At 52.5% G+C, this 25,232-nt stretch overlaps 1 pseudogene; it reads left to right on the forward strand.

Annotated features, from left to right (window-relative positions):
* LOC132589647 (uncharacterized) overlaps positions 1–25,232 on the forward strand; it is a 64,078-nt pseudogene that overhangs the window by 27,475 nt on the left and 11,371 nt on the right.

Below are 25,232 nucleotides of genomic sequence, written 5' to 3' on the forward strand. Positions count from 1 at the left end.
GTCAGCTTCCAGCTAACTGGGCCCAGCTGGAGAAGCCAGGGGAGGCGAGGCAGAGCCCAGGCGCACCGACATTCATACACTTGACCATCACCCAATCAGCATAGGGTGCGCCGGCTCCGCCGCTCCCACACAAAAATATTGCTTTATGCAAAGCAACGCCAGGGCCTCTCAGCCGCCGATTGGATGCTCACTCGCACTGCCTGGTTCAATTGGGCCCATTTGGTTTGAATATGAATGCGCTGGCTTTTCTCTCCCCCCCCCCCCCCCCGCACGTCTCCGCTCCTCCTCGCTAAGATTCCCCCTCCCCTCCCCTCCCCCTCCCGGCTTTGCCCTGGGTTCGTCTCCTATCATCCCGCAGCTCGACTCGGAGGCTCCCGGGACCCGAGAGGAGCCCCTCCGCGGCTGTTTTTGTCTCGGGCACAATGCCTTGCGTGGCTCGGGTCGGTGCCCATTGGCCGAAAGAGAAAGGATCGGGGCCCGCTCGAACTTTTTGGAAATAGAGTTGACAAAGTGCCTCCAACAACTCCAGCACCAACTCTTGTCTCTCCCCCCCCCCCCTCCCCGCGCTTTCTCGGAGTTAGGGCCCGGAGTAAATAAATAACGCGGCTTGGAAAACTAGTGGCCTTTTCTTTCCAAGGCGAGCCAGGTCTGTGTAGGCGGAGGGGGGTGAGGAGAGAGAGAGAGAAGAGTGTGCGTGAGAGAGAGAATAGCGAACCATTTGCATTTAAACAGTTCGCTCTCGCCAGACAAAGGAGATAAGGAAAAAATAACATTCAAATGGTAACGACATAAATATTTGGAAGACAGGCGCTTTGTCAAGTGGGAATCGCCCGGAGGTAGCTCAGTCCACAGTCGGGTGTGTGGGTATTCCCTCCCCCCCCCCCCCGGTCTCCCTCTTCTTCTTCTTCTTCTCCGCCTCCCAATGGTGCTGGCAAAGAGAAGCCGGGCTCTCGCTCGATCGCTCTCCATTGCCGGGAAAGTGCAGAGCAAATACAGCATTTACTTTGTGTATTGAGGGCTCCGGTGAAAGGCCCTGAAGAGTCCTTTCCCAAACACTCCCAAACTTCTCCCACGTGCCGTTTGTTGACTAAGAGCTGTTGTGGTTTCTTCTCTCTCTGGCCCGCTCGCTCTTGCAGACACCCCCAGGAGGGAGGGAGGGAGGGAGGGATGGAGGGCTTCACATTTCTCCAGTGCAAGGGTCGGCGGGGAAGGGGGGTGCGTGTCGCTTGCCCCAGCGTTAGCCCACTGAGGCACAAGGGCCATTTTCTCTGGTTTCTCCTCCCCTCCCCTTTCCCCTCTCGGCTGCCAGAGAAATCAAGGGCCGAAGGCAAGCAAATGACTCGGCCGCTGTGGCCACACACCACCACAAGTTCATTTGTTGAATGGCGGAGTATTAAGACACACCTCAGTACACTCCAAAGCAACCCCTCCGCGCCTGCATTTAAGGTGACGCTGGCAGCACCAGTTTGAGCTCAGGGTGTCGCGATCGTTTATGGCAAGGAGGTCTGGGGAAGGGAGGGAGATGAACTTCCACTCCACCCCCACACAAAAGAGAGGAGGCGAGCACCCCCTCCCTCCCCCCCCGAAATTCCGAGAGGGGGGAAAGTGGCGAGGGGCAGGGCGCTGGGGGAGGGGCCCGAACGCGCCAAGCATAAAATGAAGTCGTAGCCCCGCATACACTTGACTTCTCTTGACATGTGAAAAGTGCTAAAAGTCAGAGCTCATCAATAAAGTCGCTGGCGCTTGAATGCGGGCCCTGACAACCATTTGCATTCTTCCCCAAAGTACAATGAGGAGACAAACGACTCTGCCAAGGAGTTTGCCTGGGAGTGAAAGGACGCCTCAATGGGAGCTGGAGAAGGGGCGGCCGGGCCGTCAGGCGCTGTCATCTCCCGCCCGGCCCGAGAGAGCACAACCCAGCCTCCTCCTCCAAGACTCCCGGCTCTCTCCCTCGCTCGGCCCCCTCGGGGACCCATCGGCCTGGATGCAGGGCACCTCCAGTGGGGCGGGCTGGGCTTCCCCGGGTCTGGCTGTTTTGTACTGGGGAAGCAAGGAGAGCTGGAATTCGGGGGTGGGGGGGGGGGAGAAGGAGAAACCCGACTTCGCCTCGACTCCTTCTTTTTAAACTACTTTGGTTTCAAACTTGCGGGTGCCCGGCCAGGGGGGAGGGTGGGCGGGGGCGCAGGGAAACCCGACAGGCCGCAAGGGTGAGGCCATTCTTCTGCCAACGGCCCCCAGGACAAGAGGGCGGGGAGGGCCCCCTTCTTGGTCTCCTCGCAGGATCCAGATGTGTGTGTGCGTGTCTTCTCCTTTGGGGTGGGGGGCGGCCCACGTCAACAGGCCAAGCGCCTTCCGAGGGCTGGAGGGGGAGAAAGGAGAGCCGCTTGGCTGGCCAAACGATTTCCCTCCGACAATAGCTCGGGCCCACCGCAATCAGCACTTACTCCCCTCCTAACCCGGCAGAGCCTTTTCATTTCATTTTAGACGGAGCCGAATCGAGTGCTGAGTGGGGGGGGGAGGGGGAGGGGGAAGTTGGGGAGCCGAGAGCCTGCGCCTGGGACTTCCTCCCTCAAGGTAGGTCGGGGAGCTCCAGGCGTCTGATGCTTGGGGGGGCGGCGGGCCCCGTGGCTTTGACCTCTCGCTTTCAAAGGCCTCCTTTCCTTCCTTGCTCTCCCTCCACCCCGCAGCAGCGCCGAGAAGAAGTTTAAACGTGGCGGAATCCCCCCCCCCCAAGGGCCCGATCCCCAGCCGAGACCGCAGGGCAGCCCCCTTCGAGTTCTTCCTGGGGGGTTTTGCAGTTGGCTTGAGGAGTGCAGCTGCTTCCAAGAGCTTCGTAGCGAGACCAACGTTTCAAGAAAACCTGGATTTCCAAGGCAGCGTCCGGCTTGCCTGGCCGGTTTCCTTGCGAGAGAAGTTTAAGCGAAGGGCCTCGGCAAAGCGACGCGCCCCCCCCACCCGTGTCCTTTTGCTTAGTGCTTTGCCAAGAGAACAGCTACTTCTCTCTCTCTCTGTTTCTTTTTTTTAAAATCTTGAAAAACTTATTTTTAAAATTAAATTTCAAACAAAAACATGAAGGGTAGAATATTTTCAAAGTTCTTTTGACTTTGTTTTGTTAATTTAACAATAATATTTTTTAAAAAACCTAGTTTCTAGTCTAGTCCTCTGGAGATCAGACGAATCTTTGGTTTTCTTTCTTGCCCAGAAAGCACATTTTAAATTTTTCCAAAAAGCGAAAGAGAAAAATAGAAAGAACCTCCTTTTGTCCAGATCTTCAGGCAAATATCATTTTTACAACCATTCAATTAACCCTCCTTTGGATTAGCACCTTCTTATGCTTCGCCTGAAGAAGAAGGGAGCTGTAATCTGGTTGCTATTTTCCCCGAGGGCAGAGGGAGCTTTGTGCCCTCCCCCCAAGTTCTTCTCTCTCTCTCTCTCTCTCTCTTTTTTTTACTAGAAGAAAAATAATAAGGGGAGGGAAACGGTGAATGATCTGACGTCATGCCAGAGATGGGGATGGAAGGGGAGAGGAAGCAGGTCTGGGAAGGGGGGATTTGGGTGCTCGGGTTTTCTGCGGCTTTATCTGGAGGGGAGGGCGAGGGAAGGCGAAGGCGAAGGCGAAGGAGCCGCAGAAGAGAAGAAAGCAAAAGCTGAAAGGGGGGAGGCAACGAGAGTGAAGGCCTCGTATTAAAAATGTGCATGTGTGAAAGATTGGGGAAGGCGTGTAAAAGATGGAGGGGGGTGAGAAAGGAAAGTGGAATGTGTGTGAAAAAGTGGGGGGGGGGGGAAGGCGAGAAAAGGGTGGGGGTGGCTGGGACAGCGATCCGTGCAAAAGTGTGCGCGTTAAAGAGCGAGGGGGAATGGGACGGCGGGGGGGGGGGGAGAAGTCGAGGAGTGTAAAAATGTGGTTGTGAGACGGGAGCTTGGAATGTGTCCGGAGGGAGGGGGGGAGGGAGGCGGGTCAGAGGGACAAGTTGGTTTGGAGGCTGCCATCCGACGCCCACGAACTGGGGAGTAAGTCCCCTGGAGCTGAGCAAGAGGTCAGCTGGGAATATGCCGGAAGGGAAAGCCGGGTGGTTTTCGCGAGAGGGGGAGCTGAAGGGTCATTTTGCACTTGTAAAAGGAAGAGAAAGTTCACGTGTCTGTTGGTGTGTGTGTGAGAGAGCTAGAGAGAGAGGGGGAGGAGGGGGAAGCGGGGGGACCTGCTTGTGTTTTGTCTGTGCCAGGAACGCCCTTTGGAGCCGGGGCTTCTCCCTTCCCCCCGCAGGAGCCTCGCCAGTCCCTCCGAGGGAGCCTCGCCTGCGACCAGCCCGCCCGGCGCCTTGGAAACCCTACCTGGTCTCCAAGGCCTGCCGGGCGCAGGCGAGGCCCCACTGCCAGGACGGAGGCCATTTTCCTGCCTTCTCGGGCCCGTGGCCTGCAGACGAGGGGCCGCCGGCTGGGCGCATCTCTCGCCTGGAGCGGGCGGGGTCCTCGTGGCCAGGAGCAGAGCGGCAGAGGGAGCCCGGGAGGGGGGCAGGAGGCCGAGGAGGCTCAGGCCCTCCGAATCAGGCTTGGGGCGGCTGGTCCTTGGCAGTCAGGTGGCCCGGGAGCGAGAGGGCCCTGCTGCCCAGGGATGCCGCCGGGAAGCGCTCTCCTCCTCCTCCTCCCTGCCCCGCCCCCTCCCGCTCCGGCTTGACCTGCTGCTCTCTGGCCGGCGGGCTGCCTGGGGGCTCTTCCCAGTCAAAAGCGCAGCCACCCGATTCCTCCGGGCAGGCGGAAGCTGCGGTGGGCCAGAGTCCCCCTCGCCACTGGGGAACGGAGCGTCCACCGAGGATCAGCCTCGAGCGGGCTCGGGGCCACGAAAGCTCTTGCTGCCACAAGCCCCCCCGTCTCGGAAGCAGCTGTCCTGGCCAGGCTTACTCCCAGGAAAGGCCTTGGTCGTCTGGGAGGAGGGGCCCCACGAGATTCTCTGTGGTTTTAATCCCGACCATAAGCGCTTTCGAGCCAGCCTTTTGACCTCCTCGTGGTGGACTCCGGTTTCATTGATCAGAACTGCCTGATTGCTTAGGACCAACCAAGACTAAAATAAGCCGCGCTCTCAGGAATTTCGGTTTACCTCCCTCCTCCTCCCCAGTGTATGTATAAGATGGGTGGCCAAACTGCGGTATATGTAGAGGATCCAGTGTCTGGTGCATTGGTCGATGTTGCCTTTCGAATGCGATTTTGCCTGGCTCCCCTTTCCAGCGATCACATTGGCATAGTTAATATTCACTCACTAGGGGGAAATTATTATGTGGGGAGAAAGAATACTGAAGAGAGTTACCTCGCATGACTACAATTGGAAGCGGCACCCCAAGGATGCCTCTTTACCCCTCGGAGAACAAAAGGAGGGCATCTCACTACTTCTGGTCTGGGTCCCAGCCTTTGGTCTCGGAAGAGCCCCGTTTGTCGGAGAGACCCCCGTCGCCTTCCTGCCTCTGCCCCTCGCATCCCGGGCACGGGGACCGCCTCGTCTCGTCCTATTAATCTCCGACTCGCCAGCCACCTTTTTTTTTTTTAAATGCTCAGAAAAATGCTTAAAGTCCTCTTGTCCAGTCCAGTCTCCAAGTGCGGAGCTACACGAACCCTGACGTGTTCGGCTGCGACGCCTTTGCCTCCCGGACACCGAATGCCGCCTCGGATCTGGGGAAAGAGCGCTTGAAACCTCTAATGCGCCGGACACGGAGTTAAGCGGAGCTTTGGCGAGTTTAGAAACAAGCTGCAAAAAGTTTGGGATCCACTTAAGCGCTTTTGCGTCGGGCGTTTTTCAGGAAGGATTTTTGAAAAAATAAGGGGGGGGGGGAGAGAAGGAATCACCTTCTGGACTCTGAAGCGGCAACATCTCTCCCCCGCCCCAACACACACCATCTGAGAAGGTTTGGTTTTTATACCGGGGAGGGCTGCAAATACCCTTGGGGTGGGGGAGTCTTCCCCTGAAGTGAGGGCGGGGGTGGGGCATCCCCAGCAAAGCGCATCCTGAGGGGCTTTTAAAGGGCCATTGATTGGGACAAGCTGTTCAAACCCCCAGAAACAGTTAATCTGCCTGTGAATCAAGGGAGCTCAATGCGAGTTTTATTAGCGGCGGGAGAACACAGCGGCAGAAAGGATCAAAAGACTCGCCCCCCTGATATTTGTCAAGCCAGCCTCCCCCCAAAATATATTTTCAATTATAGAGCAATTCGTCGCTTATCATCGCCGCCTAACAGAAACACGCAGATGGTTTCCCCAAGGCTGCCAGCGGCAGCCGGAGCAGAGGCAGCAAGGCGCTCCCAGGCAGCACTCGCCACAAGGACGTGGCTTTCAGTTATATACACACTTCCTCTCGGAGCCAAAATATTATGATTCTGTTCGGATTCTATTCCCCATTTTGGATTTTGGTGGGGAAGGCAACATCTCGGAAGCCAAAAGCAGCGCACAACATCAGACTGCCTTTCCAACACCCTCCCCCCCCCCCCTTTTCCTCTGAGCCGGTTTGGAAATGGGAATTCTTTCACTGTAAACAGAAATAATTGGCCGAGATTGGGTCTCGTTTCCCGCCTGCTTTCCCAGGTTTTAAACGGACACAGAAATCACCTTGGGAAAAAAAAGTTAATAGAAGGATCCTAGGCCCGCCTCGCGAGCTGAGTTTCAATTAAGGTAAAGGTGGGGAAAATATTATTCCGTCTGCGAAAATCAACATTTTGATCTTGTCGTTTTTAACGCGAACCGATGGCGCTGGATTGTCAGCGAGATATGCATATAAAAGACGATGTGGTCAGAGGTAATTATGTCACAGCTTTTTCTCGTCGTGACAGCTGGATAAACACAATCTCCAATAAACATCTCTAATAGGGAGGAGGACCTGCGATGCTGGGTGTTTGATTTATTACTCACCGAGAATGTCCCATTTACCGGGGAGATTAGAGTGGACTTTTTTCTTTTTCTTTTTTTTTTTGTGCCAAAGCACCTTAAGGGATTTGGAGCGGGACTGGAGAAGACACCGCTAACCGCTTGCTCCTGGAGAGTGAATGAAGAGAAAGGGGAGGGGACGCCATTATCCCGCTAATCCTTTCTTTTCCTAATTAAGTAAAGGGAGGGGGGCCTCGATTCTGAAGCACGATTTTACCTGCTGCGGGCCTCAGTTGTAAACATCCCGGGTCACCCCTTCCGCCCAGCTGGGTTTAGTCTCAAGCAAGTATGCCAAGAGTCGAGCCTGCTTTTCGGGACTGCCCCCTCGAAGCCCGAACCTACCTATGCTTACTTACTTGTAAGCAAACTAAGACTTTCTTCCGGAGAAGGAGGAGCAAAGAATGGAGCCAGCCGCGCTCCTCTTTCAATCCACCGGGCAGCAATTCTCCTCCCTTCCCCCTCCCTCTCCCTTTCCACTTTCAAAACTCCAGGAGGAAACAAGAAACTTGTCGCGCACTTTTCGGTTCTGTCAAACGGTCCTTCTAGCTGTTGGTCCCCATCGAAAAGGGAATTGAACTGGGGATCCGCTGGCCTTCCAGCCCATGCTTCGCCCAGAGCAGCCACTTGACCCACAGAAAACACCCTCAAGCCAAACCCACCTTTCCCTCCCTCCCTGGCATCCTTCGGGTTTTTCCTACACCTGGAAGGACTAGGGTGCGCGCTCTAGTCTGACACGCATCATTTAGGGACAAGAAAGACTAAAACTCAACCCCCATTTACTCGAGAGGCAAACCTTCTTCATTCCCGGGCGCTTTAGCTTGCTTCTCATTGATCATAGAATTGGGGGGGGGGGGGTCAGTTTCACTTCAACGGGACTCAAGAGCAGGCCCTTCAGCTCAAGTGGCTTGTGGATCGGGCGGTTCAAAAGGAGGCGCTTCCCCATTCCACTCATAGCCGCGGCAACCCCCACCCCTCCTTGCCAAACTTCCCTTCCCTTGGAAGTTTGGGGAATGCCCCGAAGGCGGCGTCCAAAGAGGCCCTCCTCGCCAAAGCACAACAGGCGCAGTCAGCAGAGTTATCCAGGACTGGCACTGGATCTGCCATGCTGGCCAAGCCAGCTGTCTCAAGCACGTGTCTGAAGGAAGGGGGCAGGGGGCGCGGGTTCGGGACAAAACCCAGGCTCCAGAAGGTCGCTTCCCCCCCTCCCTCCGGCTTGGCTGCTGCGGGTTCTTTAAACCGCCCAGGAGCCCAGCGCGAGCGGGGGTGTGACGGAGCCCAGTGTAATCCGAAGCCCCTCTTCGTTCTACCTCAGTGGGAATCGTTAATTATTAGGTCTTCCTAAGGGAAAGCTCAAATCACACGGTCTGGGGATTGGAAATGCTACCCAAGTATGCGAGCCGCATTCTTTCCTTTCTGCCGGAGCGGCGGACCGCCCAATCAAGTGTGGAGCGCCGGGGCTAGTTCAAGGATCAACTTCTCTTCCCCGCTGCCCACCCCCACCCTCCCAAACCCGGCGGTCGATCGCACCGAGTCCAGCTTCGGTTTCCAAACAACGCGCCTCAGTTGTCCAAGCTGGAAATGTCACCGCGTCCCCCCAGTCGCCCATTCCAGTCCCATCTCTCTGTCCCCTCTGCCCTTCCCACCTGTTGGATGGCGTTTTCTACACGCTCGCAGTCCACTCTTACAGGGGAGTGACCCTCTCAGCCGCCAACAAAGAAAATTCCAGGTCTTCCTCCGAGCCGAAGGGCCACGGAGCACGAGAAGAGGGGGAGAGAGGAGTTGCGTGCGTGTGAAAAAGGGAAAGAAAATTAAAATCCAGAAGAGACCGAAAACCCGGGAGGAAAAACAATTACAGAAGCAATAATTTCAGATGAAATCCGGCAGCTCCCCAAAGATCTGGGTAAAGAGCATCAAATGTTTACCTGTTCAGCTGAGGGCAGGCAGAGGCGCATGATCCGCGGATTCCCAAGTCCGCCTCAGAGTCCGTCACTGGCAGGTTTGATCGCCAATTTCTACTTAAGGATCTGCCACACAGTTTAAATGACAATGAAAAAAAGAAGGTGCTTGGCTTTGCACTAACTTTCCCTTAATATCAGCGCCAGCGCCTCCCTCATTGGCTGGACTGCCCCGCTGACGTCACAGGGGACAGTAGTTAGAGCTGAGCTAATAAGAAATTTTCGACAACAGGGAGCACGTCGGGCCCGGGATAATTCTCTTTTCCAGGGCCAGTGGAAAGGCACTTAGCCGACAGACAGACACGTGGCAGGAGACGCTCTAGATCTGCGCTCCCCTGTCTGTCTGTCTGTCTGTCTGTCTGAGCATCGATCGATCAACCTATTGACATGTTGCCAATAAATGGCTCCACTTGCTCCAAACAGCAGTCATATGATAAGCGTTTCTCCCACAGCATCTGCCCGGCCGAGACTTGCCAGGGAGTTTTAATAAACCAGGTCGGTTTGGAGCTTTTGAGGAGCCTCTTCAGCCGCACCAACTTTCTCCCCAGGTCGTTCATTCACCCGCAGGGGGGGAAACTCTCTCCTTGATTTCTGTGCGCAGGGAAGTCCACAGGTTTAATTGTGACGCAGCAACCTTGGCAGCAGAAGTCCCTCGGAGAACAGCTGACAAACGCAGCAAAGCAGTCCTCTTGGGGTGACCGTCCAGGGTCTTTCTACCTTTGCCTCTTAGACTACTCAAAGTCCCCATCTCCACCCCGCCCTCGGCTCACTTATCAATAAAATCCTCCTTTACAATGCGGTTTCTAGGTTCCTGTTTATGGAGCGGCTTCAGCCAGGGAGAAAATCCAGTCTGACCTTGTGGAGGGCTACTTGGGTCGGAGCAGTGACAGCGTTAGCAGTCAGCTCTCTCCTGCAGATGGGTAGCTGGCAGTCAGAGAGTAGATAAGCACAAACACCTATTATTTAATATCACTCGAAATAAATGGTATATCTAACTGGGTGGCCCAGAAATGACCCCCAAAGGAATGCCAGCTAGAAGTTCAGCCTGGGAAACTATATGGAAGTGAATCAAAGAACTGAATTGCAACAGCTAACGGTAATGCGTATTTTATAACTATAGATTTCTCACGAAAGCAGCACCTCGCTTCGAAGCGACCTCTCTCGTTAGCATATCCATAACATCTAGAAGTGCCACCCATCCTGGATTTCTCTGGAGTCATCAATGAACGTCAACAGTCGCATCCTAGTTTCAGGAGGGCTATCAAGGACCACGCGGTTTTCTGATCTCCCTCCAGGAGGACCATCAAGCATTTGGTCACGTCTTTGGGAACTTTTCCAGAAGAAACACATCAAGTTGTTGTGTTGGGGGCAGACCTGTCACAGCGCCTCAAGGTACATTATTCCTATAAATTTATAAACTCATCCTCTCTCTCTCTCTCTCTCTCTCTCTGTGTATGTGTGCTCTCGACATCAACCTCACACCCCCACGCTTGCCCATTGGATATTCTGCTGAGGAGAGCGCTGGTCATTTTTCTCCCCCAGGGACCTGAATCTACAAGACTGGTGGAAAATACTACCCATCCTAAACCACTACCCCCCACCTCTTTATTTCTTAGCTCTTGGGAGTATGTTTTCCAGTGTACTTGTATGTGTGTTTGTGACTTTCTGATTACTTTTCAATAAAAACACTACCCGTTGGACATTAGCCTGCTGTATTTGAGAAGTCTTTGGTATACATTGGTGCAGATTCCTGTGTTATCCGCCTCTCGCTAAGCTAATTTCCCCCACTAAATAATACATAACAGCAATAACAATTTGGGTGCACAGAGGTGAGGCTTAGACCACAGATCCGTGGCCAAAACCTTCTCCCCTAAGCAGCCGAGGCATTTTTTTTCTAAGCTCCCTGCTCTCAAAACAGAATCGTCAAGTACTTGCAAAGGTGCCCACGATTATGATGATGGTGATGATTAATTGTCACAGTCAAATATTTGACTAGTAGATGTGTTCTGCAAATAGAGACCTATCCAAGTTCTTGAATATTGTTATTATTATAGTTATTATTAAACAGAATGTCTAGCCCTCTACTTTCAACTCTGAAGAAGGAAGAATACACTGGAACATGAGTTTCTGGTTGATACCAGTTGACATTTCCTGGGAAAGCCACCCCCCCTCCCTCCCTCCAACCCTTCCTTCCTTCTCTCCCTCCCTTCCTTCCTTCCTTCCTTCCTTCCTTCCTTCCTTCCTTCCTTCCTTCCTTCCTTCCTTCCTTCCTTCCTTCCTTCCTTCCTTCCTTCCTTCCTCCCCTCCCTCCCTTCCTTCCTTCCTTCCTTCCTTCCTTCCTTCCTTCCTTCCTTCCTTCCTTCCTTCCTTCCTTCCTTCCTTCCTTCCTTCCTTCCTTCCTTCCTTCCTTCCTTCTCTCTCTCCTCGCCATTAAAAACTAGGGTTCTGATTCAACCGGAGTTTTCTTTCACATTCATGCCTTTCAGTAGCTGCGTGTGTCGCTTCCTCTGCAGTGAAGGAACCAGGAAATAGCACAGGGCATGCTGGATCCTAGCCGGGTCCAAAGAGTTTAACACAATCAACCGTCAGGGCCTCTCAGTAAATATCGTCCTTTCTGCAATCAGGACTGATAAAACGAGAATGGTTGTATTAAACAGTGTCTTGGCCTTCCTTAGAGGAATAACGGCCCGTTTCTTTCATTTACCCTAACAAACGTTTCCTTTCTTGAAGTTTCTAGAGAATGGGGGGAACGAATGGCCCCTACACCACACGTTTCCTCCATCGCAAGTTTTTCTGGTGAGTGTTGAAATCAGCACAATTCGAAGGGAAACGCTTTTACTCCAAAGCCATTTAAGTCAGCGAGAGAGAAAAGTGGGAATTGTGCTTCCGAAGAACTGGACCTGTTTGCTTCTTGCCAGGTGCAGCTGTCTGCAAAGGGCCTGAATCTTTTTGGGTCGCGCAGAAAGCCCGACTTAGTTGTGGATCTCCTTCAAGGCAGAACCACCGGTATAGGCACACACTTGTCCGAGCTAATAATTGATAACAAAGAGGCACACCTGAAGTCCATAGTTGCATTGAACTGCTTACATCTTTCACAAGCTTGTCTGAGAAAAGCTAAAACTTTAGCTGATCCTTGGGGAGGGGAAAGGACCGGCGGAATACCAGCCTGTTCAATATAAAAAAAGTAAAGGCAGTAGTCCCCTATAAATGCTCATGGAGGCGGGCGGCCGACCGGCTTCCCGCAGGGGTAGCAGAGAGAAGTGGTATAGCCCCCGCTCAACGCAGGGACAGTCCTTCATCGAATCTCTATACCGGTAAGTAGGAGGGACACGACGACACTTCGCACTCTAAGGAGGGATCAAGTCCCAGCGGGATGAAGAGCTGAGCATCGGGCTGCCAATCAGAGGACAAACAGCTCAGATCTTTGCCCCTAAAAGGCGAGGCAGGCTCTTCCTGAGGATGGACTAATGCAGGGCGCTCTATGCTCTAATGCAGGCCTCTGCACTCCCGTGGGGTTCTGCAGGATTTAGTCAAGTTGTTCCTCGTGAGATGGTAATTATAAAGATCCCCAGGACACACTGACAAACTATGCAGGACAGGCAACCGATCCGCTACCACATAAGCCGAAACACACTCGGATTTTAGAGACATTGCGTGGCAACCTGTCCCCACGAAAGAGAATTTCTTCTGCATGCACCAGAATAAAATCGCTGCCGCAGGATTTTTCGGACAGATCCTCATGTCCATCCGGAAAGCATCGTTTTTCATTTTCGCCCTGTAGGCAATCTGGGATAGGAGAAGAGGCTGCGGCCGAGAGACCGTTTCTGTCTTAACGAAGGGCAAGAGGCAGAGCTCAAGCTCGGCGCAAGCCCTTTGGACAGGGAAGGTCCCAGCAGGTCCCGCCCGCCCCCATCTTCGGCCAGAGGTGCCTCGGGATGCCCCAGGGCCTAAGGGCTCGCGGGCCTGGCTCACGATAAGGCGGTATCCGGATCCGGGGCCCGCTCTCTTCCGGGGCTCCCCAGACTAGGCCGACTCCGCCTGGGTGTCAGAAAGCGGGGCGTCTGGTGTGACCCCCTCGCCACCTCGGGCTAGGCTGGGACCGAGGCCGGGTGAACCCAAGATCTGCTTGACCTAAGTGGGGGAGCCCAACTCATCTAGGGGTGCTGCAGATTTGGGGATCAGGACGGGAGGCGGGCAGGAGGGAAGCGTAAGGAGACGGAGCGACCTAAGGACTGGTCTCCCGGCGGGAGCCCCGTCCGCCCGCCCGCCCTTCCCCCTTCCCCCGCCCAGGCCGCGTCTTGGGCTGGAAGTCCTGGGCAGGGGGAACTGCCTCCCAGCGAGGCGGGCGCTTCTTGGTGCCTGCCTGGCCGGCGTCCTGCCGGGGCCGCGCCGCAGGTCAGGCTAGCCGCGAAGGAGCAGCAGCAGCAGCAGCCGGGGCGAGGCAAGGCAAGGCGGGCGACATGGCCAAGGGCTTGTCAGGCCAGCCCGGGTGTTTGCGTGATTGTTTGGAGTTGCTGCCATTAAGGGAGCCGGGCTCCCTGCAACCCAGCAGGGTTCTCCAAGGAAGCGCTGGAAACGCCGCGGCTCCCGCCTGCTTATCTGGCTGTCAATAAAAGGAGATGGCTCGGCAAGCAGGGCCAGGTGCTGCCTTCCCTCCTCTCCACCCGGCGCGGCTCTCCAGAAACCGATCAGGCGTGAAGCCAAGTCTGCTTGGCCCGGCCTGCCGAGCGAGCAGACAAACAGTCCCCCGGCCAACGCCGGAGTGTTGCCCCGGTTGCCTTTGGAGCTGGGGGGCCGCCGGGCGGGGTGTGTGTAGAAGCGGGGGGGGGGGGGGGAGAGGAAAGAAAGGCAAACGCTGGGAGTGGGAGTGGGAAGAGGGAAGGGCGAGCTCGGGCTAGGTCGTACTGTTGTGCTCCCCGATCCGAATCAGATCTGGATTGAAAAAGCAAGAGGAGTGGGAGGGGTGTTTCCATCTGGAAGTGCGTCCTGGCTCCCGGGGCGGGGGCGGGCAGCGTGCTAAAAACCGGTCACCCTCCTGCTCTTTCGGCCACCGCAGCCCCCTCCATCGGATCACTTGGCAGTTTAATTACACGCTGCCTTTTCCTCTTTCTTGCTCCTTCTCACAAATTTCCAGGCGAGCCTAATTCCAGTCACTCTGCATCTCCCCAGCGCCGAGTGACAGGGGATGCGCTTCTTCCCCACCTCCCGCCCCACTCTACCCCACTTCGAGCAAGGCTCCGGTTGTCTGTAGGAAGCCGCTGAAACCCACTCTCGGTTAAAACGGCGGGACGGGGCGAGGGTGCCAAGCCATAAGGGTGCGTAAGGGGTGGGGGGACCCTTGACCCCTCCTGCTCCCAGCTTATCCAGAACAAGAGAGATGGCGTTTGGGGCAGAGAATTCCACACCTTCAGGTGATACTATATTGCATCTAAATTGAAGATGTTTGGTTTGGGTTTGCTTTGAGGGGATCTGATCTCTGTATGTACTCCCCCCCCCCCAACACAAAAAAATCCGATTGATAATGGTGTGCCTCCGATAATTACAAGCCCTTCCCCCACTCACAAGTTCTGGCGCTTCAGTGAAGTCTCCACAAACTCAGCCGAGTGCAGGGGCGAACTTCTCTCCCCCCCACCCCCCGACCAAGGCGAAGGGGGGAAATTAACATGCCGTCTAGGTAGACCAGGCGCTAATGAGGGCGCTGAGCTTGAGAGGAGGGAGGGAGACCGGAGTCTTGCCTTCAATGGAGGCGTTTTGCTCTTCGGGGTGTCTGATGGGCAGAAGACTTGAAAGCTGTGAAGCCACTTTGAATGGGATGCAGGCAAGAGGCAACAATAATGTGTTACACATTTATAAGCATTATACATATTTGATTTCCACGGCGATAGGAAGCCACACGCGCGCGCACCCACTCTCCCTTTTGAAAGGATGCCCCAAACCCCTGTGTGTTCGCTTAGATGGAGCAATTCTCAACACACACACGCTGTAATAATGAGGTTTAATTCTCTACCCAAGCAGAACTTGAGCAATAATAATAAGCACATCAGAACAATTTGTTTACTGTGGCATTGCACAGACGGCAAAATAAGGTCCGGGAAAGACTAGCTCCTAGGAACTGGCTTCTAAAGGGAGAAAAAGACAAAGGAAAGCCAGCCAGGGAGAAAGCAAAATTCTAGAGCACAAGGGGAAAACTGGCCAGGAGAAACGTGGCTTGGATGGAAGGAAAAAGGGAGATACTTCGGTAGGAGGGAGCTGATGCTCGGACTCAAGGTATGTGCTTTTCAAATAAGTCCATTACTTTAGTAGCTGCTTTTCCTAAGGGCAGGAGGACTCTGGTTCCAGGACAGAAAAACCCTCTTTAATTCTTTTCCCACGGGCTCCAGAGAACATCATCTGTCTGTCTGTCTGTCTCCAGATTTTAGATAGAGGCCAGGAACCTTATAACGGCTTTAAATAAGACTGTGTTTAAGACAAGATGTGTGTGTGTGGCGGGGTGGTGGTGGTGTTTTTTCAAGTGATTGGAAAACGTTGTGAGGGCCTTTTGCCCCGCTCGCTTTTAATCCTGCTCTCATTTAAATCCCAGGCAAAGCTCCTGTTGGCTGAAATGGTTCCGAATAAGTTTACATCACCTTAACGGTCTGGATACAAAGATTCTATCTATTATATTCGTAGACAATCTGATAAATAATTTATAGTTTTCATGGCATCCTATCAACTCCCCTCCCATGCCCGGTGCTTTGGAGGACTTCACCCATTCCTCTCATAAACACATGAAGTTAAATCCCATTGAAAACAACGGGGCAGGCTCTGAAGTGCTTCTAGGACCAGGATGCAGTCCCAACGCGCCCTGCCAAGCGAGCTAGTCTCACTGTGCTCAGTGGGTCAGACATGCTCAGGATACCCCTTTGCGAACAGAAGGGAACCTCAGGAAAAGCAGTGGCGAGTCTCCCATTCATTTGAGTTTAGATCCGGCTATCGGTGGTTAGGAGGCTGATGGGGAGCCCCCGCCCCTCCCAGCAGATATTGGGATCAAGGAGTGCGATCCCCATCAGGCAATCAATGAGCAGAAATGTCTCGATTATTCGGAAAAAGGAGGTCAGTTCTGCTTATCCGTCGGGTTGCTTGCAAATCCGAGCATCCAGGCAAACACCATGCTCTATAAAAGAGGAAGAAAGTTCTTGTTGCTTGACGATCCACAGCATGTTTACTCGGAAGCAAGCCCTTGGGAGTTCAGGGGGTCCTATTCTTTTGTAAGTATCCCTACAATTGCACTAGGCTTACTTTAAGATTGGGGTGCTTGGGAGAAATCTCACTCCCGAGTCTGGGCTTTCTTTCTGTCTCCCCTGCCCCCTTCAGGACTCTCAATGGTATTAATTTGGCTCAGACGTGATCCAGCCTCGTCTTGCGCTCCCCCCCCCCCTTTTACTCCTTTCAAACATTTTCATAATAAGCGTGATGCTGGCCAATGTTGTTTGATTTGATTTCCTCCCCCACCCCCCTCCGCCCAACCCCGTCCCCCCCTCCTCCCCCGACCGAGACATTAGCTGAATTCCCTGGGGGTGATTGGATGCAGTTCGCTGAAAGTCGACAGGCACGTCCTGGATGTTAGAAATTCACTTTTCCCCGACGTGACAAGGCTGAGTTCGATCTACAATTGTGTTTGAAAGGGCAACGAGCGGAAAGATCTCCCATCATTAAAGCTGCTTCTCTCCTTTAGCAAAATAACAAGATACTTCATTTGCACACAAACACTCCTTTAAAAAAAATAAGAAAAGAAAAGCCACCCCAGCCCTCAGTAAGTCTTGTAATAAAAACTCTCGCTGCATAATTTCCAGTGAAGGAGAAGGGGGGGGGAGTGTATGTGTGGGGGTGTCAGGATATTTTTTCCAAAGGTATCGGAGCTCCCCCAAAGCACCCATGTGATCCAGTTGACTTTTTTACTTTAAATCTTGAATAAGATGTGAGTTGTAACAAGGGGGATTTGCACTTACTCCCTGACCCTTGTAATTGGATTAAATATAGACTGAGACGTAGGAAAACAGACCAAGATTGACACCTGCCAACTGGGTTTCCTTATGATTGATTGTGATGCTTCGTGCTGGCAACAATAATGAAATAAATTGTATGGATAAAACAGCGCCATTTGTCATTTCCGTGCCGTGAGAGCGGGGAAGGCGGCGGGGCTGGCAAGCGGCGGGCTGACGAGCCCCCCCCCCTCCGCCGGCCACAGCCCGGGCAAAGAGTCCTCCTTGGCAGCCCCTCCGGGAACCTCCCCCCTGCTCACCGGAGGTGGCTCCTCTTGCCCAGGAGATCGAGGCCTTGCGCCCACCGCCCAGACAGGCTCCCGGTTGCCGCCCTCGCGTCCTGCTTGCTTGGAGAGGGCAGCCGGGCAGGGAGGCGGCCGAAGGAGCTGTGCGCGATGCGATCCCGGGCAGGCAAAGCAGGAAGGGGCGGGGGAGACCGGCCGAGAGGCCAGGTGGGGAGAGCTGCTGGCCGCGGCGGGGAGGGAGGGGGCGGGAGGGGCACCAGGGGGGCAAAGGGCGGTGAAGCTGCGCCCTCGCCCGTCGGTCGGGAAGGCGCTGCCTCCTTGGGAACCATGGGAAGAAGTGGGCCTCCTGGAGGATCGCGTCCCCTGAGGTCAGACATCGAGAAGGACCGCGTCTTAAACCGGGGCTAGGAGTCTCGCCCTTCTCAACCTAGAAAGGCCTCTGCCTCCCCACGTCACTCTGCACATGCTCCTTGGCATCGACCCTTCCCCAGATAACATAAGATATGCTGTGTGGGGGGGCGGTATTGATCTGAAGCAGCAGAACCACGTTTGAGTCCAGTGGGACCTTTAAGATCAATGAAGTTTGATTCAAGGTGCACATTTCCTCGTATACAAATCTTCGGGTCTGAGTCCCTGACTTGGTGCTGCTGCTTTGATTCCATGCAGCCTGGCATTTCTCCCAGGGTTTTTGGACGCTCCTTCACAGTTGTCCTCCCGGTCCTCCTCTCCTCGGGCAACAGAAGCTTCGTGTTTCCGCTGCCCAGAAGTCAAAAAGCTGCAGGGAGGGGTGAGAATCCCGACCTTCCTTCCCCACTCGCGTTTCAGAGGAGGCCGCCGCAGGGGCAGGCTCCTTCGCAGAGCCAGGCCAGGCCAGCTCTCTCTTGCTGACTGCTTCAGAGGTGGACTCCCCAACAGGGCTCACACAAGCATGTCCCTTTGCCTCCTTCTTGCGTTTACCCCCAGATCTCCCGAGAAGAAGCCCTCCCTCCGCCGTCTTCAATAAAAGTCACTCTGGGCTGCGTCCCTTGCTGGTGGCGCGCAAGTCCGAGCCGTGTGGAGCTTTGACAGCGTTACTTCTTGTAAGGCTTCTTTTGCTCAAAAGACTGGCGCTAGGAGCCAGGCATACAGGGCCGCCCCTAGACTGTCTGGCACCCTAGGCAAGGCTAGCTCCTGGTGCCCCCCCCCACTGATAAGGTCACCGAGTCACATGGGGGCGCCCAATTCGGAGCCCTAGGCAATCGCCTAGTTTGTCTGATGGCAGGGCCGGCCCTGACGGCATAGACTAGCATACAAGCAGGGTTTTTTTTTTAAAGGGGGGGGGAATGAGGTGAGGGTCATCTCTCCCCCCCCCCTCACACACACGCATAAGCCATTCGTATAACGGCAGAGATATCTGCAAATGTCACCTGAAAGTTCACGATTGCATTTGGAACAACAGCTCTTGGAGGTTAGGCAGACCCTTTGCTGTACTCTCCAGAAGGGTTGACACTTCTTACCTTGTAGGTCGGGGAGCGTGAGAGATTGGACATCCCTCTGGTAGGGGTTCTAGGGAGCATCTATCAGTTGCCTTTTACTGGAACGCAAAAGAGGAGCCCAAGAGCGCTCATCCCTCACCTCGTCAGGCTTCCCAACTGCTGTTTTCTTTCCGTGTTCTGCAGTGCCCAGATCTACCAGTTAGTGAAGAAGGTCGAGCTGTTTGGAAGGGGAGCGGGGAAGAGGCTCGTTTCCATCCGCTTCCTTAAGAGCAGTGAGATTTCCCTTCCGGGCTAAACCATCTAGTTTCGAGTGTTTACTCTCATTGGGTTGCACTCCAGGCTCCTGTGTCAGCGGCACCTTTGCCTTGCCAAACTGCTTGCGCCTTGTAGTTTCGGGGTGGGGATTTGATAGCATCTGATGGGAAATGCCGACGAGTGTATTCAGATGGAAGTTTTTCCTCGTGGCATTCAACCCGACCTTGTTACTTTGCCGCCAAAGTGTGCCTTCTTTTGTAGCAACATGTAGCCAAGTCAGGGGGAAAGGGCCAATTAAAAAAAATGCACCGGGCATGACGTCATGCCTGGGGCCAATCCCAAGAGAAGCGCGTGTCTGGGCAGAGGGAGCTTTTCCCGCCCAATTCAGATGAAGCAAGCCCTGAAGGCCACAGGGTCACCCAACGAGGATACCGGCGGCCACTGCGCGTCACTCCCTTGTAGGAAGTTCCGGGTGACCCAGAGGGTGTCTCCCCACAAAACATGACCTGGCGGGAGGCTGTGGGAAGCTGCCGCAAGGAGGAGCAGGAGCTCTGGGAAGGAAGGAAGCGGCTCTCCTTGGCCTTCCTCCCGCCGGATCTCCCTTCTCCGCCGAAGAGGACGCTTCGGGTAGAGCCGGCGAAGGCCTTCTTTCCCCGCAGCTGCCCGGCCCTCTTCTGCTTTGGAACCTGCACCATCCCGCAGCACCGCATGGCCGCCCGCCCGCCCCACGCCGAAGAGCTCTCGCCAAGCAGGCCGCCTCCAGCGACCCCTTCCCACCTGGCCAGGCTGAGGCTTCCTTCGGCCTCCTCTGCGGCCTTTCGGGAGGAGGTGCTGTGAGGAAAGCAGCAGCGCAGTCGGGGGAAGAAAGTGCTGGCGAGGGCGGCCTTCTCTCTGCACCGGCCCTAGGTGAGAAGCGACCACCTCATCCGGGAAGGAGAGCCCCAGCCAGCGAGGCCGACTCTTGCAGGCCTCCTTAGTGGCTCTCTTATTAGTCGGAACAGTCAGGACTGTTTTGCTGGGAGGAGCCACCCCCTCCATTTTGCGCTTCAAATACAGCCTTGCGTCGTTCACCTGAATCAGTTTGACTCCAGTTTATACGGGAGGGGAAACAGTACATCCGGCTTGTCTATTTCTGTCTCGTTAGCTATCAAGGAAAGAAGAAAAATGATCGGATTCTCAAGTTAACCCAAAACAACTCATATTATTAGGCGACCTTTGCAGGTCCGCCCCCCCCCCCCCCCCGCTGCTTCTAGCAAATCCATTCCTATATAAATTAAAGATTGGAGGTGATTTGAATTCTGGTAAAGCAGGGATATGGGAGAAAAAGGACAAAACCGAAGTCCCATCGAATTAGTTTTAGCCTGCGTGCTCTCCCCAGTGACTGCATCTATTAGCATTATAATCTCAAACACCATTTTTTATGTAACACTATTGTTAGTAAATCAACTCCTCAGGTCCGCAGAGACGCTGACCCCTGGCAATTGAGTGAAAGTGTAATTATCTCCCCGAATCTTGGACAGATTTAAGAGATTACATTGCAACTAAATCTATATCAATGCTAATTTTTTTTCTTCCAGACTCCAGGTGCCAGGCAGTCGGAAATGCTGTGCCTGCCCAGCAGAAGGGCTTACAAAGAGGAAAGAGCTTGCTGTGGAGAGGGCCAAAAGAAACGGAGTCCCCCATAAAATTATTCCTTTTTCCTCCCTTTTTGCTACAAAACCTGGTTCTTATAAGGCAAAGTTAAACAAAGAGGCTATGCTAAATTAGCGTTAAATAAAGGCGAGTTTAATGCTCGGTTACAGTCAACTGGTGTATATTTGATGGCTAATTGTCTATCAAAATTAAAGAGAAAAGAACAAATGATTCGTTATAAGAAGGTGTTAAAAGCTCCAACAAAGGGGGACATTTCACAAATATAATATCTTTGGACGGTGAATTTGATCCTTTCGGGAGGTTTGAAGCAGTGGAAGAGACCTGAAAGTCCTCAGGCTGTAAAGAGTTTTAAGCAGGGAGCTTCTAAAGATTAGGGACCAGCTCTTTGCTTCGAAAGAGGAAACCAACGCTGCGAGATGAGGCAATGACTTTAAAAAAAAATTGTAATAAATTATCGCTAAGAATAACTAATAAGACCGTCGTCTGGGAGAGCTGCTTTAGTAAAACGGTGGAGAAGATTTCCTTTGGCAGCCCGCAGCTAAAGCGAGGGAAAAGACACTCGGGCATAACCCATCGGGGAAGTTCTCTCGCACTGGCTCCGCCGAAATGAACCAGCCCTGAGATCTGGAGCAGCCATCGCCCATTTCCAAGGGGACTTGCGCCGAAGAACCTCGTTCTGGGATCGCGATGGGTAGCAGCAGATGCAGTGTCCAAACCCGTTGCTGGGAAGAACATTTCAGAACATCTCTGCTGTCTTCTATATATGGGTCAGTAGGAGGGATTTTTAACAGCAGCTGCTAAGCAGAGTTACACTTTCCTAAGCCAGTTGATTTAGAATAGTGACGTTCTGTTTAGGATTGCACTGCTAATAACGTTTCATTTAGAGGTTTTCCTCCTAGTGAAAATGAATTCTTAAAAAAAATGTATTAGTAGCTGAAGACGTCAGGAATAACAACAACAATAATAACAATAACCACATTCCAGCCAAATGGATGGCCCCACTGATTTATCTGGTTACATATTTCCTATAGGAATCAATGGGGCTTTAAAATGCTTGGGCTGTCCATGGAAGCAGAAATATCGATAAGGCACATGCACGCGGATGCACGCATTCCAAGTTCATTTGACATGAAAAACTGCAGTAAAATAAAGTACAACAAACCAAAACAAAAGCAGCAGAGCAAAGGTTCAGCCAAGACGTCCAAGCCCAGCGGCTACTGATGAATTCGGCACCAATTTTGTCGATCTGCATTATAAGAAAACGTGGGTCTGAACACTTTCGTTTGAATTAATGTGAGAACTCAAGTATGCCACACACATAAAAAGGAAAGGGGAAAAAAAGAATGAAAGGAGAGAGAGAGAGAGAGAGAAGAGGCTCCAGACTAAATCATGCAGCAAGAACGACAAACCGCCTGGAAAATGGACCTAAGGAGCAGCAAGAGCGCACTTTTATATATCTATCTGTCTTTGACAACTTGTGTCCTAAAGAAACTGTCTTGAAGATAATTGAAATGATTACAATTCATTGCTGCATTACTTTGAATGTGAACAGTGAAATAATGAAATCTTAGTCATACAGCCAAAATTTAATTTACGTTCCCGCTTTTGTTTTATGCCTATCTTCCCCTAGAAATTCGGTGCTGATACATAATTCTGTTCTTCGTTGCATTATTCATGGTGGTGGTGGTGGGGGGAGAGTAGATCCCCCTCCCCGCCTTCCTCTTCCAGTAAATGGTCTCTTCTGAAACTTCAAGGTATGGATGCAAATGAGGAGCGACTGGAGCAGAGGAGCTTCTGATGGAGATACATACTGAGAGAAAATAATGCCCCCCAAAGGTTTAACCTTCTCTTTTACAATTGTTGCCCCCCCACCCAAGCTGAAGCGTTAGAAACAGGGGAGGGCATTTTTAAAAATATCATTTTTTACCCTATAACGAAAAGCACCATTTTTTTTTAAATGTGTTTTCTCAACGGTTGACCGAAAGGGAACGATCTCCAACGCAAAACCACCTCCCCAATTAAAAGCACAACATCCCAGACTTAACAGCTGACCGGGCGGGAAGGCAAGGAAGGGGCCAAAGGAGAGACTTGGAAATAGTAATTCGGTATCCAAAAGTGGGTTTTCCAAACTCGAATTTCGATCAGGGCAAGTCAATCCATAACCCTCTCTCTCCCCAGAATAAATACTTCCTGTAGAAGCTTTTGGGAAGAGTCCTGTCGGATACTACACCTTCTAGATGAAAAGGGGTGGGTGTGTTTTAAAAAGGAGCCAGAAGATGAAGGAAATGGTAGTGCGGTTTCAAGTCACCTTCTTTTCCAGGAAGCTGGACCGAGATCGCGGCCCCTGCTCGGCACAATTTGTGTGCCTGCTCTCCTCTGCACTCTTTCCGGCAGGTTCTGCAAACAGGGGTTCTGAAGTCCGCCACCACATTTCTTATGACCCAATGAAGGAAAGAAATTTTATTTTCGCCTCTTAAGAGATGACCACCTTTCCAACTATTTTTGAGGTTAAAGCGAATTTACAGCTCGTGTAAATGGACGCGCTTGAGATTGCACTGCTGCCTATATAAAGTGTACCTATCGTCAAGAGCTCCGAATTAAACTATTGATAATATTAAAGAAAAAATAGCCTAACACCCCTTCCCCCGCCTTCCACAGTGTTTTTCTTGGCATGGAATGCAACCCCCCCTCCCAATTTGCGAACTATGTGATAGGCAACATGTCTCTTAATCCAAATTAGATATGGACCACTATACATCTTTCATCAGACTTTTTAAAAAAGACCATCTGGTAATTGTCTTTCTTTAGATCTTCCCTTAATTATGCTTTTAATTAAAGATGGTTCAAGGCATTGGACCACATGAAGGGCAGTAATTACAAATTACATTACAAATTCAACAGATGTAGATGTATCTGCTGGGAGAAGGGGGAAAACGTACGGGAATATAAAACGGACTAAACTTTGGGAAAAAAACATTAATCCGCCGCCCTGAGAACAGAAGCACATTTTTTTAAAAAAAAATATTTTTATTATGCAGGCTCTCGCCAGGATTTAAGTTCTCTGTCATGATTGTTTTCATATTTCTTTGACATCTATTGATTCGGAGGCAGCTGCGAGGCTTTGTCACAAGAGAGAAGAGCAGTCACAAGATATTAGCTTGACGGCATAACTTCAAGATGAAGAGGAACGAGAGAAAACACGACAGCGCCGCACGTGACCCAGGGCTGGGGCCCCTCAACCACAGCCAGAAATTAATTTTTAATAATCGTCATTTTTGTTATTTAAAAGGGAAAACTCGAAAGGGGGAGAAAAAAAACAACAGACCAGGGCGATTGAAACGACACTTTGGTTAATTACCCAACACTGGAGGGACTGTCACCCCTCATTCTCCCCCATCCCTAGGCTGGGAAACATACACACGCACGCACGCGCACACACACACACACGTAATTTTCATTTCGAATTCTTCTCGGAAGCTCGCAGGCGTGTGTGAAGGAGAAAGTAGCCCAACAGTTTCCTCACCCTCTCCTCCATCTCCCCCACTCCTCCCAGTAGCTTGGAGGCGAGAGAAAACCCTGCCATTCACTCCTCTCTGGGGTTAGTCTGGAAGTCTGCCCCATTTCTTCCCCAATCTGTTGGGCAAGCGAGCCACAAAGACCTCCATTCTGAACTCAAGATAACTTCAGAGTTGGTTTCAGGGAAATCCAATGGGGACACGTCTCCTGCTGGCCTGTCACAGACTGATCATCCCGGATGGGCAGCAGCCCTGTTTGTCTGTAGCTGCGAACTGGGACACAAGTCCGCCCCTCCCCCCCCCGCCAAAAGACTGGCAAAGGTAGTCCAGCCAAAGGTCCTCTGATGAAGGGAGCTCTGATTCAGGAAAACTTCCTCTGGAATACCTCTGGGAAGTCTGCAAAGTGCCACTAGACTGCTGCTTTATTTTAGTCCTCCTGAAATCGCATTTGTCATTCTGGAAGATTTTTGATTCGGGGACCAACCCGAGTGAATCGACTTCACTAGATTCTGGGTCTGAACCAACAGTGACCCGTGACGCTCCAATAGATTCTGAGGAATGGGCGCCCCAGGGTCCAGCGACGTCGCTAACACTGTGTGTGTGTGTGTGTGTGGGGGGGATATGTACCAATAGCTGCGGGACTCTTTTAAAAAAGTAACACTACAGAATCCTCGATTATTTTAGAGCGGTCTTTAAACGTTTTAAAAAGGGCGCAAAGGCTATTCTGTGGCAAGCTGCCGCCGTTGACGTCTGTGGGACGCCTTCGCCCCTCTGTGTGTTTGTGTGTGTGTGTGAGTGAGGAGGTGCTGGATCCCGTCGGTTTCTATGCCGGGTTTGCCGACCGGACAGTGAATAATCGACTGACACCATTCCCACTTCAAAGCGCTCTGATTTGCCTCGCCTGGGGAGAATCCGAAGATGATCAACAAATGATGGGCGTACTTAAGAGGGTTATGCCATCTGCTTCTGGTTCAGTGGACAAACACAGCGATGAACCCAACACAAAACTCCAGATCGCAAAACACATTTTTGAAGGGTGTGTGCGCGCGGCAGGCGCCTGTGTGAAGCCTTCCTTCAGTTCAAAGCCTTTCGCTGTTATTTCCTTCTAAGGTTCGCAGCCAAAAACATTACCTTGTATGTCGATTTAAGTCTTCTGAACACGTTTGGGCAAGAGATCAGACTTATCTGGAGGGAGCGAGGGAGGGAG

Source organism: Heteronotia binoei, chromosome 21, assembly GCF_032191835.1.
Source record: "Heteronotia binoei isolate CCM8104 ecotype False Entrance Well chromosome 21, APGP_CSIRO_Hbin_v1, whole genome shotgun sequence".
NCBI lineage: Eukaryota > Metazoa > Chordata > Lepidosauria > Squamata > Gekkonidae > Heteronotia > Heteronotia binoei.